This window comes from Triticum dicoccoides, chromosome 6B, assembly GCF_002162155.2.
Source record: "Triticum dicoccoides isolate Atlit2015 ecotype Zavitan chromosome 6B, WEW_v2.0, whole genome shotgun sequence".
In the NCBI taxonomy this organism is placed as follows: domain Eukaryota; kingdom Viridiplantae; phylum Streptophyta; class Magnoliopsida; order Poales; family Poaceae; genus Triticum; species Triticum dicoccoides.
This window is the reverse complement of record NC_041391.1, coordinates 62510830-62523300: the sequence shown is the minus strand read 5'-3', so window position 1 is coordinate 62523300 and position 12471 is coordinate 62510830.

The following is a 12471-nucleotide window of genomic DNA, read 5'->3' as shown; positions in this document are numbered from 1 at the left end:
CCGATCCCATCTCCCCCGACGCCCTGCGGCTGCCCGTCGCCGTCCACCGTCGCCCGAGGTCTCTGCCGGTGTCGCCTCCTCGCCTACTCCCTCAGCGCCCATCTCGCCGGAGCTCCCTCACCGGCCTGCTTCCTCCTCTCCACCGGCCTGCCTCCTCTTCGCCGCCGGCCTCCTCGAGCTCCTCCTCGACCCCCGCTGCCTAACCCCTACGACCACTGTGAGCTTCCTTCCTTCCCCTCTCTATTGCCGGCGCCAGCCAACCCGCTCGTCGCACCGTTACCGTGCTCCAGCACCACCGCTCGTCGCCGTAGCCGTCGGCGCCCCGCTGGCGCCTTGTTTGCCTCGCCCCATCGTGCGCCCGGGTCCAGTCACCCAACGCCCGTCCCAGCCCGCTTCCGGCCGACTGCGGCCACCCCGCCATGGGCATCGGCGCACGAAGCGCCCAACCGGGTGCGCCCCCGTGACCAGCGCTCGTTCAGGCTTCACCTGCCCGACGCTCCTCCCGAACCCCCCTCGCTGGCTACCGCTCCGGTGCGCCCTACCAGTGGCTCTCTCGGGCTCGTGTGTATCCAGCGCCCTCTCGGGCTATGCTAGGTATGCATCGTGTGTATCCAGCGCCCTCTCGGGCTCGTGCCCGTTTGGGTGCCCACGCCACTGCCCGCTAGCGTCCGCCCCGCTAGGCCCCGATGGGCCACTGCCAGGGGGCCCCACGCCCCTTTTGATTAAAATGAAAATGAAAAACAAAATATTAAATAATAATAATTAAATTAATGAATTAATTAACCTAATTAAAACTATGATGTTAACACTAATAGTCTATTAGTTAAACAGAGTAAATGACGAACGGGCCCCATATGTCAGGGTTGACCAGGTCAACCTGTGGACCTGCTGACATCATGCTGATGTCACGCTGGCACAATAATTGTATTTTCTAATTTAATTAATTCTGTTAATTCTAAAAATGAAGTAAAACTTTTCAAATTAATATAAAATAATTCGTAGCTCGGATGAAAATACTTTGTACATGAAAGTTGCTCAGAACAACGAGACGAATCCGGATACGTAGCCCGTTCATCCGCCACACATCCCTAGCATAGCAAACACGCAACTTTCCCCCTCCGGTTCATTTGTCCGAAAACGCGAAACACCGGGGATACTTTCCCGGATGTTTCCCCCCTTCGTCGGTATCACCTCCTACCGCGTTAGGGCATACCTAGCACCATGTTTTGTCCCCTTATGTTTTGTGATGCTTTGTTTGCTCCGTATTTACTGTTTCTTCCCCCCCTTTCCTTCTCCGGTAGACTACGAGACCGACGCTGCTGCTGCCCAGTTTGACTACGGAGTTGACGACCCCTCCTTGCCAGAGCAACCAGGCAAGCCCCCCCTTTGATCACCAGATATCGCCTATTCTATCCTCTACTGCTTGCATTAGAGTAGTGTAGCATGTTACTGTTTCGATTAATCCTATTCTGTTGCATAGCCTGTCATTGTTGCTACAACTGTTGATACCTTACCTACAATCCTAAATACTTAGTATAGGATGCTAGTTTATCATCATTGGCCCTACATTCTTGTCAGTCTTCCTTGCTATACTATTGGGCCGTGATCACTCGGGAGGTGATCACGGGTATATACTATATATACATACATACTATACAGATGGTGACTAAAGTCGGGTCAGCTCGTTGAGTACCCGCAAGTGATTCTGATGAGGGGGCTAAAAGGACAGGTGGCTCCATCCCGGTAGAGGTGGGCCTGGGTTCCCGACGGCCCCCGACTGTTACTTTGTGGCGGAGCGACATGGCAGGTTGAGACCGCCTAGGAGAGAGGTGGGCCTGGCCCTGTTCGGCGTTCGTGGATACTTAACACGTTTAACGAGATCTTGGTATTTGATCTGAGTTTGACTACTGGCCTATACACACTAACCAACTACACGGGAACAGTTATGGGCACTCGACGTCGTGGTATCAGCCGAAGCCTTCGTGACGTCAGCGACTGAGCGGCGCGCACCGGATTGGAACGTAAGCCTGCTCTTGTATTAAGGGGGCTAGTTCTGCTTCCGGCCGTGTACACAACGTGCAGGTGTGCTAAGGGCGATTGGCCCAGACCCCTGTGCGCTTAGGTTTAGACCGACGTGCTGACCTCTCTGTTGTGCCTAGGTGGGGCTGCGACGTGTTGATCTTCCGAGGCCGGGCATGACCCAGGAAAGTGTGTCCGGCCAAATGGGATCGAGCGTGTTGGGTTATGTGGTGCACCCCTGCAGGGAAGTTAATCTATTCGAATAGCCGTGATCTTCGGTAACAGGACGACTTGGAGTTGTACCATGACCTTACTACAACTAGAACTGGATACTTAATAAAACACACCCAGACAAGTTCCACAGACAACCCGGTGATCGCTTTTCCACAGGGCGACGAGGGGAGGATCGCCGGGTAGGATTATGCTATGCGATGGTACTTGGAGGACTTCACTCTACTCTCTTCTACATGCTGCAAGACGGAGGCTGCCAGAAGCGTAGTCTTCGACAGGATTAGCTATCCCCCTCTTATTCTGGCATTCTGCAGTTCAGTCCACCGATATGGCCCTTTACACATATACCCATGGATATGTAGTGTAGCTCATTGCTTGCGAGTACTTTGGATGAGTACTCACGGTTGCTTTTCTCCCTCTTTTCCCCCTTTCCCTTCTACCTGGTTGTCGCAACCAGATGTCGGAGCCCAGGAGCCAGACGCCACCATCGACGACGATACCTACTACACTGGAGGTGCCTACTACTACGTGCAGGCTGCTGACGACGACCAGGAGTAGTTTAGGAGGATCCCAGGCAGGAGGCCTGCGCCTCTTTCGATCTGTATTCCAGTTTGTGCTAGCCTTCTTAAGGCAAACTTGTTTAACTTATGTATGTACTCAGATATTGTTGCTTCCGCTGACTCGTCTATGATCGAGCACTTGTATTCGAGCCCTCGAGGCCCCTGGCTTGTATTATGATGCTTGTATGACTTATTTTATTTGTAGAGTTGTGTTGTGATATCTTTCCGTGAGTCCCTGATCTTGATTGTACACGTTTCCGTGTATGATTAGTGTACGATTGAATCGAGGGTGTCACAAGTTGGTATCAGAGCCGACTGCCTGTAGGAATCCCCCTTTCCAACTCCTTGGCCGAAGTCGAGTCTAGACATTGCAAAACTTTTACTAACATGGCTGTGTGTCTTATGGGCACACATTGCCATTGGGTGGTATTAGGATCTTTTATTCCTTGTCCATACTCTGGGATTCTGATCTCTCTTCTATTCGGGTTTAATGAATTTTACTAAATCTAACATTAGGATCTTGTTATCACTTTCACCCGGAGAGCCCCTTATTACTGATGATCGTCTGCTGCACCAGAAGACCCTGAAGATACTCTCCGTTGTTAACTCGAGAACTTGTGTTCATCGCGTTTGCAATTTCCCTTCCACCCTAAACCCTTATGGATAACTACTTGCAGTTGTTATTCTTACCTTCATCCCCAGTTGGTCTTGTTATTACAAGATACCCTGAAAAACTCGTCGTTGTTTCGATAATCCTTTGAGCTTACTGCCTTGCTGTTCTTTGTCATCTGAATACCCCTACGGTTAATTCTCGCACTTATCGAGTATCCGCTCATCCCCCAGTTGTTCATGTGTTATACAAAAGTCTTCGAAATACCATTCGATATTCCGAAAATCCTCAGCAACCTATTGCTCTGGAATTTCTTGTTTGCTTTCATTATGATTAATCTCATAAGTATAGTAATCATATTGGCATCCTTTGTCACCATCATTTTTGAGTCCGTTGATTCAATATGTTGTGAATGTTCACAATCATCAGTCGAGTCCTAGGATTATCTTTCCGGCTCAGACGTCATTTTTAACATGAGTTGGTTCTCGACCAAACTATCTGTCGTCGATTGTGCCTCTGGTATATTCAATTGATCCATCCCTGATCAGAGCATCTGCTTCTAGTCCTTTGTTTTGGAAATCATAATTCCTTTGCATTTAAGCTTTGAATTATTCATATGATTCCATAACCTGTTGCATTTGCATTCCTTCCTTTTCTGGTTGAGTATCGATACTCACATCAGATCCTTTGTGGACCATCAAGTCCTTTGTTGGATTGTTATCTGACAGTGTCCTTCACATTTGATCACTTTGTGAGTTCTTCCCCTGATACATAATGCCTTTGTTAAGTTGTATCCTCTGCTTGGCCAACCATGCTTTGCTTTCGAGCTTGTGTTATTTACTCTTGAAACTTGTGGTATATGTTTCTAAGAAGCCCCTATGGGTTGAACATATGCCTTCTCTAAACCGTGTGAACCCGAAAGTTTTCACGAGTCATACTCTTCTGGTGCTTCACCAGATAAAATTTCAACACTGCAACTTCATCGAACGTGAGAAGTGAATGAAAGGTTATGCATTGGAGAAGTTGGAGTCGACCTTGAACTTGTGTTCATGCCCATGGACACGATGTAGATCTTATCATTAAAGCTTCTCTGAAATTAATTATTCCTTTGGTATAAGTTCATCTTATATCTGGGATCTGGTCTTTTGCAATCGTGGTTCCGACCATGTTCTCTTTTAAATACCATTTCTCGTGCAAGTTTAAGCACTTGTCTTCTGTAGAGCAATACCCCAGTCCAACCTCTACTTTGATCTGTCATCGAGTATTACCCCCCTGGTATCGCGAGATTATCATGGAACTGCATAACATCTTATGAGTTCTTCATCAAGTGCTACATTCCCACTGATTCCAATTTTTCACGGGCTCTGAGTTATTAAACACTCAAAGACACCAATAACTGAACCGAGTCCGCACTACGGTTCAACAACTCTTCAGTAAGCTTCTATAAGTACGAGTTTGTACCCGATCACATCATTCCTAGCCTGATCGGCTATATCATTATCATGCTAATTTTTAACTGTGCTACCGGGTCCTTCTTCTCGGAGCACAAATTTCGACAGTGAGCTAATCTTACAATCGATCTTCCTCGTCATACCATTTGTCCTTGAACAGCAAGCTTGATTTCGAGTTTGTGTCGTACCCATGGTTCCAATGACTTTTGGCTTCAACATTTCCGTTGACTTGATGTCATCGCCGATCAGTTACATCTTCTCGAAACCTCTCGACAAATGTGTCGTGATCATCATCAACATTCTGGGGTCTTCCAAGATATCTATCGAATTCTTGATGAGAAATAGCATCCTTTGCCCTCAATGGTTTGGGTTATCATCCACAACGTTATTGCATTCCCTCCAACACAAAAATTGTTCCTGTTTTGTGTTGTTCCTTGAGTTCCTTTCTATCCTACTTATGTTATGATTCTACCACGGAGTATTACCATCTTTGATGTCAAGAATGTTGTGAGGATTGCTCCACCTCTTCAGAATTCTTGCTATAATGATACTTCTCACCATCACCATTCTTTCTTGGTCCTTGTGTTGATTCCAACTGGGGTACCCACAAGTGAACGGTGTTGTTTGGATTCTGCCCTTCTAGCAACCCTCTTAATGGTCGACCGTTCATTCTTAGACTATTAATTATTGAATCACCATTCTGACATTAGTCGTGCAACCCAACCCATATTTCGGGCGCACCTTTCAACCAATGTTTAATTGTGTATGTCTTCCTCGAGCTTACTTCCTTATATCATTTGATATGACAAATGTTATCTCCTTATCCACATAATTGTGGAGATCCATCTTTTGGATACCTCGATGAGTTATCGCTGAGTCCATCAGTCACCTCCTCATCCTCTTCTTGATTTAATGATGAACTCTTGTTTCGGAACTCGCTTCCATAGTTCATTTCCCGAGAATCTTCGATGTTATCTCGTCAATTTGTGTCGCACCTTTTCTCCTCGAGCGTCATGAGTTTGAGGTATCCTGACACCAATCAGATCTGAATCTCGGTCAGATATGATGGTTGGAACATATTTCCAAGAGTTATAACAATGGTCTTTATGTGACCCGGTAAGGTAATGTCGTGCCTAGCACACCTGGCCGGATGCCCTATTGTATAGTTTCCTTTTCAGCCAGGCTATCCTTTCTTCCATGAGGAAATTGTAAGACTTATTCTATAATTTGTTCCTGATGGATCTTTTTTGTTTCCAAAGTCTGATTTTCACCTGTTGACCATGTCAATGCTATCTCGAAGCATGTCTATGGTACTCCGTTCTTCAACAAGAACATTTGAAGTCCAATGCTAAAAGTTTCCTGCTCAATTATCCAAACACCGTTGTATGGGTAAGGTCATGAAATTTCTCTCCTCTTATCTAAAGGGTTTTCTACTTTATATCCTGTCTTGGATATCATCCTCTGCTTGACTTTGGGAAGGATATACCCCTGATATATGTGTTTAAACACATTTTCCTTTCCGTTGTTTTGTTCAAACTTTCTTATAATCTACTTAACTGAGCAGTGGTAATTCCCTGCTTAGGTAAGCACCTCGTGGTACAACTTTGCCAGTAAGACCCTGTTACTATTGTTGGTGACATTTCGGTAACCACCGATGGACGAGAACTTTGCCTATTGGTCCGCCTCGTTGCAACGAGCAGGAAAATGGTTCTCTTCGTCCCTCGCCCTTGGTACCAACGTTGTTGCCGACATAACTGACATGGTACTCTCTGACATGCCTTGCTATCATGACCGTGCAAGATGTCACTGCTCCTAAAAAAACATGGTGGGCCCATAACCCATAGTTCCACAGGATCAAAACCTGACTATCCTGTACACCCCCTATTCCCAAAGTTATTCCTCGCGCGTGGCCTCGTATGTAATTCATGGGCCACCGTCCTAGTGATCTATTCTGGTATCAGACGCAATACTTACTCTCGCTACTCTGAACCCCTTTCTCACTCTGGTTCAGACTTCGAGCAACTATCCATCTGCTTGGAACCTCTTATTGTACCTTCGTACCGTACTATCGATGTATTTCATATGTTCAACTCGAGATATAATCTTATACTCATTCATGGGTTAACCCCAGATTGTTTCCCTCAAAAGCATTATGTCGTAGTGAGCTGCCCCTTATCCTTTCGTAAGTACGATGGAGTTCCCGAAGAAAGGACGACAACTTCATCATGATGCATTGGAATAAAGAATTGAAGACATCAACGAAAGGGACTAACTTCTTTGAGAAGATTCGTTAGAATATCGTAACCAGAACTTCCCCCCCTTACTCCCCTCTTAAATCTCGGGACGAGATTTCTTGTAGTGGAGGAGAATTGTGACGCCCTGATAATTAAGCTACAGTAACCTTCTACTAATGATGCCACATCACCACGACTACTGTTGCAAATCTCGCGTTAGTTGAAAACAATTCAAATTCAAATTTGAGTTAATGACAAACATCAAAAGTTTTCAAACGTTAAAACTAAATTGTTCAGTTTGTCGAAAATAATCCATAAATTATTTTGGTGAAGTAAGCACACTTTTACAAATTTTTTTAAATATTTTGAAATAAATAAAATAGTAGCAGAAAATTATAATTAAATGCCGCTTTCAATTAATAAAATATTAAACTAATTTATTTAATTGCCCAAACTAATGAGGCAGTGACATATTTGTGAAACTAAATTAGGAACGAGTTTTGTATTTTAACTAAACTATAGCAATGTGAAACTAAAATAATACAGAAAAGAATAAATAAAACAAAATAGAATAAAACAACAGGTAAAAAGCCCCCCCTCGCTGGGCCTCGGCCCAGCTGGCCACAGGGCTAGCCAGGCCGGCCCAGCCGCCGCCCCACGCCCTCCTCCATACCCCCCCCCCACTCGGGGGAAAACCCTAACCGACACCCCCACTCGCCCCCTACGATCCCCTTCTCCTTCCCCATCGATCTGGATCGGGATCGGCACCGATCCCATCTCCCCCGACGCCCTGCGGCTGCCCGTCACCGTCCACCGTCGCCCGAGGTCTCCGTCGGTGTCGCCTCCTCGCCTACTCCCTCAGCGCCCACCTCGCCGGAGCTCCCTCGCCGGCCTGCTTCCTCCTCTCCACCGGCCTGCCTCCTGTTCGCCGCCGGCCTCCTCGAGCTCCTCCTCGACCCCCGCTGCCTAACCCCTACGGCCACTGTGAGCTTCCTTCCTTCCCCTCTCTATTGCCGGTGCCGGCCAACCCGCTCGTCGCACCGTTGCCGTGCTCCAGCACCACCGCTCGTCGTCGTAGCCGCCGGCGCCCCGCTGGTGCCTTGTTTGCCTCGCCCCATCGTGCGCCCGGGTCCAGTCACCCAGCGCCCGTCCCAGCCCGCATCCGGCCGACTGCGGCCACCCCGCCGTGGGCATCGGCGCACGAAGCGCCCAACCGGGTGCGCCCCCGTGACCAGCGCTCGTTCGGGCTTCACCCGCCCGATGCTCCTCCCGAACCCCCCTCGCTGGCTACCGCTCCGGGGCGCCCTACCAGTGGCTCTGGCCACCGGCGCCGGTATGCATCATGTGTATCCAGCGCCCTCTCGGGCTCGTGCCCGTTCGGGTGCCCACGCCACTGCCCGCTAGCGTCCGCCCCGCTAGGCCCCGATGGGCCACTGCCAGGGGGCCCCACGCCCCTTTTGATTAAAATGAAAATGAAAAACAAAATAATAAATAATAATAATTAAATTAATGAATTAATTAACCTAATTAAAACTATGATGTTAACACTAATAGTCTGTTAGTTAAACAGAGTAAACGACGAACGGGCCCCATATGTCAGGGTTGACCAGGTCAACCTGTGGACCTGCTGACATCATGTTGATGTCACGCTGGCACAATAATTGTATTTTCTAATTTAATTAATTCTGTTAATTCTAAAAATGAAGTAAAACTTTTCAAATTAATATAAAATAATCCGTAGCTCGGATGAAAATACTTTGTACATAAAAGTTGCTCAGAACAACGAGACGAATCTGGATCCGTAGCCCGTTCATCCGCCACACATCCCTAGCATAGCAAACACGCAACTTTCCCCCTCCGGTTCATCTGTCCAAAAACGTGGAACACCGGGGATACTTTCCCGGATGTTTCCCCCCTTCGTCGGTATCACCTCCTACCGCGTTAGGGCATACCTAGCACCGAGTTTTGTCCCCTTATGTTTTGTGATGCTTTTTTTGCTCCGTATTTACTGTTTCTTCCCCGCCTTTCCTTCTCCGATAGACTACGAGACTGACGATGTTGCTGCCTAGTTCGACTACGGAGTTGACGACCCCTCCTTGCCAGAGCAACCAGGCAAGCCCCCCCTTTGATCACCAGATATCGCCTATTCTATCCTCTACTGCTTGCATTAGAGTAGTGTAGCATGTTACTGTTTCGATTAATCCTATTATGTTGCATAGCATGTCATTGTTGCTACAACTGTTGATACCTTACATGAAATCCTAAATACTTAGTATAGGATGCTAGTTTATCATCATTGGCCCTACATTCTTGTCAGTTTGCCTTGCTATACTATTGGGCTGTGATCACTCGGGAGGTGATCACGGGTATATACTATACATACATACATACTATACAAATGGTGACTAAAGTCGGGTCAGCTCATTGAGTACCCGCAAGTGATTCTGATGAGGGGGCTGAAAGGACAGGTGGCTCCATCCCGGTAGAGGTGGGCCTGGGTTCCCGACGGCCCCCGACTGTTACTTTGTGGCGGAGTGACATGGCAGGTTGAGACCGCCTAGGAGAGAGGTGGGCCTGGCCCTGTTCGGCGTTCGCGGATACTTAACATGTTTAACGAGATCTTGGTATTTGATCTGAGTCTGGCTACTGGCCTATAGGCACTAACCAACTACGCGGGAACAGTTATGGGCACTCGACGTCGTGGTATCAGCCGAAGCCTTCATGACGTCCGCGACTGAGCGGCACGCGCCGGATTGGAACGTAAGTCTGCTCTTGTATTTAGGGGGCTAGTTCTGCTTCCGGCCGCGTACGCAACGTGCAGGTGTGCTAAGGGCGATGGGCCCAGACCCCTGTGCGCTTAGGTTTAGACCGGCGTGCTGACCTCTCTGTTGTGCCTAGGTGGGGCTGCGACGTGTTGATCTTCCGAGGCCGGACATGACCCAGGAAAGTGTGTCCGGCCAAATGGGATCGAGAGTGTTGGGTTATGTGGTGCACCCCTGCAGGGAAGTTAATCTATTCGAATAGCCGTGATCTTCGGTAACAGGACGACATGGAGTTGTACCATGACCTTATGACAACTAGAACCGGATACTTAATAAAACACACCCAGACAAGTTCCACAGACAACCCGGTGATCGCTTTTCCACAGGGCGACGAGGGGAGAATCGCCGGGTAGGATTATGCTATGCGATGCTACTTGGAGGACTTCACTCTACTCTCTTCTACATGCTACAAGACGGAGGCTGCCAGAAGCGTAGTCTTCGACAGGATTAGCTACCCCCCTCTTATTCTGGCATTCTGCAGTTCAGTCCACCGATATGGCCCTTTACACATATACCCATGCATATGTAGTGTAGCTCCTTGCTTGCGAGTACTTTGGATGAGTACTCACGGTTGCTTTTCTCCCTCTTTTCCCCCTTTCCCTTCTACCTGGTTGTCGCAACCAGATGTCGGAGCCCAGGAGCCAGACGCCACTATCGACGACGATACCTACTACACTGGAGGTGCCTACTACTACGTGCAGGCTGCTGACGACGACCAGGAGTAGTTTAGGAGGATCCCAGGCAGGAGGCCTGCGCCTCTTTCGATCTGTATTCCATTTTGTGCTAGCCTTCTTAAGGCAAACTTGTTTAACTTATGTCTGTACTCAGATATTGTTGCTTCCGCTGACTCCTCTATGATCGAGCACTTGTATCCGAGCCCTCGAGGCCCCTGGCTTGTATTATGATGCTTGTATGACTTATTTTATTTGTAGAGTTGTGTTGTGATATCTTCCCGTGAGTCCCTGATCTTGATCGTACACGTTTGCGTGTATGATTAGTGTACGATTGAATCGGGGGTGTCACACTGGTATAATGTGTGCAGTTATGATTATCATTAAACTGCTATTGCAGTTACGGAAACTTGTGATTATAAGAACTATGATGTTCTTACATACGATTCCTGATTGAGGAGTCATATTGATTTCAACAGACAGAGAAGGCAAGGTAGACAGACAGCATAGTAGATGAACTGGAAACTGCAACTCTATCTGACTGACTGCAGATATATAGATTGTCAGCAGTAAGCCATCTATGATAATGAAACATTCTCAGTAGCTGGTGCAAATCATCATCATTATGATGTCTCTGTTCTTGGCAGGAATTGCAAAAACTTGCTACTTACAAGTATCACCATGATGTTTTGGCCAAAGAATCAAATATATCCAAGTTTCAAAAGTATACATGCATGCTCGTAAGGAAAAGTAGGGTTTGGCAAACAATCAAGTTTTGTCACAAAATCCAAGCTGATTCCAAGGAAAAGCAGAACAATTAAATTGATTTGCTGCCCTGCTCTATCAGTATTTTTGAAGCTTCTTACGATTCTATCATAAAACCACTGCATTTTCCAGTTAGGCGAAATGATGATATAAAGAAACTGCATGATCACCCACTCATTGCAAAAATCCCTACGGTGAAATGTTTCGTCAACGAATCACATTACAGAGATGAATGTCAGAAGAGTGGCTATATCCAGCGTCAACAATTTCAGCAGTCCTGACTCCTGAATCATAGGAACGCGAGGCCAAAACACCTGTTCTGTCGATGGAACGGAGTGAGTTTAGCTAGCAGAAGAAACACGAGAGCTGCTGATTGCATTTTTCTAAACCTATATCTATCTGTTCTATAGGCAAAAGTAGGCGTCCAGTTCAGCTGTCATCGTATCCTGAACTTGTGAAGAACTCCCACTCTGATCTTCATCTACTCTGCGTCGACATCCGGGTGTTGCAGCTCATCCTAGGCTGAATTAGAAGAAATTATGAGCGAGTTAGGCAGCAGGCATGATTAATAACAAGATCAAGAAGGGAAAATCTTCAGACAATATAATGTGCAAGGAACTAATCTTTATGCGCTATTGTAAGATACTAACTGAATTATATTCAGAGGTTTTCTTTTTTCGAGGAATTAATTGAGAGGTTAGAAAATTAGTATATTATCTGCAAAGGTGAAATGAGACGACTGAACTTGATTTGCCTATCTACCTATAGGCAAATGTTCCAGAATGGAACTGAATTATCTGAATCAAGGACTGAACAAATCCACATGGCAAATCGAACTACTTTTACTCTTCTATAATACCGCAACAGTTTCAGGCAACTACCAAATCCTAAATAAACTACTTTTACTCTTCTATAATATCCTTTTTCCAAGCACGATCGGATTAGCACTCAACTAAAGAAAGATTCTACATATTTTCATGCAGTAAAATAGTATCTAGACCAACATCTGTACATTGTGCATAACAGATGCAAGACCAGAGTACATTCTTGCCAAAGAATATCAGGAGGAGGCAGATGAACAATGTAAATCTCAGAATTTTGTAGAATA